We start from the raw sequence: 1,596 nt of genomic DNA, 5'->3' as shown, positions 1-1,596 counted from the left end.
GCCCCCATTGATTTAAAATAAATACAGTAACCCTTGAGTGAGCACAGGAACAACGCACGCACTCGCATCGCCTTTGTAACTTAGGAAGACAAATAAAGGACACGGGTCACAAGGGCAAAGACGAGGCCCGGCTGCCGGCGAGGGCCTCAACACCCATAACATTTCCTGGATCATAACCCGCACTTAAACCCCCCTTAGAACCGGGTCGAGATCAGGTCCTCCTCCCGTGCCCAAGGCGTGGCCCACATATCCGATCGACGCCTATATCATCATCATCATTATTGTTATGAACTTCGCTTTTAGGTGGCCTGGAAAACACGTTTAGGTTCGTATAATTAACTCGAAAATTCACAATCTGATCCCATCACTTTTAATCACGACAGAACGCTGGGCTCAGCCAACACCAAGGAAGGATTCACTAATAATTTCAACCGCAACTTCCAGGAAATCAGTTGCAAAAATATCTCTTCCCGCACAAGACACTTGAACAAAAGTTAGTGGTGTTAAACGAAATTATAAAGCGGGGGATGTGAAAGTCGGAGGAAAGGGAAGGGAAAAGAGGGATCATTTCCGTTCTCCGTGTCTAATCCAGTGATCATGTTAAATTTCATGATGTACACATAAATAATAAATGCTTGTCTTACAACAAAATATTGATTTTTAAATCTACATCAGGGATTCAAACTGATTCATAAAGAGGAAAAGTGTATCCTTAATAACGACACTTTGGAAGGTACTCATAAGAAATGGATACTAGTGGAAACGCGCATGTCACTCTGAATGCCAGCAAGGTCAACAATAATTAAAAAAATATGAACACATTCTGTCGGAGAGAAAGTGATGATAACAATAACGGTGGCGATGATGCCAACAGACATGGCACTCCTTTGCGAGTGCAGCGACGGCGAACACGAACCCACGAGAACCGGTTCGCCCCCGACTTTCCAATTCATTTCTTTTCCTCCCTCGCGAGCCATTCCCGCGCTAGGAAATGCCTCGCCGCGTCCCTCCATCTCCGTACAAGCCACAGCGGCGAGTGACAAGGACAACGTGTGGGATAAAACTCATCCAAGCGGAGAGAAGGTTAGCCGGGGAGCCTTACCGGACGCGGCGCCGCCTCCCTCCTGCCTCCTGCACCTCCAGCCTTCCAAACATGGTCACTGCTGCACACCCTAAATATGGCAACCCTTGCCACTAGCTTGCTTTCGGCAGCCGCCTATCTCGCGATTCCGAAACGTGTCTCATTTCGACAGTCAGGAATGTGTCAACAAAATCACTTTATAAGCCTCGTAAACTGATATAACCTTTCTCTTACTTTCCTCACGCCCGCACCTCCACCGCCCGAACTCATAAACGTCAGGAGGCAAGGAGTGGCGCCCCCCGAGCGGTGCACGAACTGAACCTCGTTATCTGGGGAGGAAGTACCGCCTTCCGCCCTCCCACTACCCTCACGTTCCATGGCTAAAATTCGCAGCCTTCCCGGTCGCCTGGTGTGGCATCTTTGCGATAACGGTGTTCCCTTCTTTATATCCTTCATTTCCCGTCTCATCAGTAAACAGTTATTCAAAGGAGAAAAGTATATACTGAATATCAAGA

The 1,596-nt window shown here is 47.9% G+C and overlaps 1 protein-coding gene and 1 long non-coding RNA gene across 2 annotated transcripts in view; both read right to left on the bottom strand.

Annotated features, from left to right (window-relative positions):
* The window catches only part of LOC119587013 (rho GTPase-activating protein 21-like), a gene marked incomplete at its 5' end in the record, with an annotated part of 201,687 nt that overhangs the window by 15,124 nt on the left and 184,967 nt on the right, over positions 1-1,596 (bottom strand).
* LOC119587016 overlaps positions 1-1,596 on the bottom strand; it is an 8,331-nt gene that overhangs the window by 1,162 nt on the left and 5,573 nt on the right. The window lies entirely within an intron of this gene.

Source organism: Penaeus monodon, chromosome 22 (genome assembly GCF_015228065.2).
Source record: "Penaeus monodon isolate SGIC_2016 chromosome 22, NSTDA_Pmon_1, whole genome shotgun sequence".
In the NCBI taxonomy this organism is placed as follows: Eukaryota; Metazoa; Arthropoda; class Malacostraca; order Decapoda; family Penaeidae; genus Penaeus; species Penaeus monodon.
Note: the sequence above shows the minus strand (reverse complement) of the source record. Positions and strands in the feature narration are given on the sequence as shown.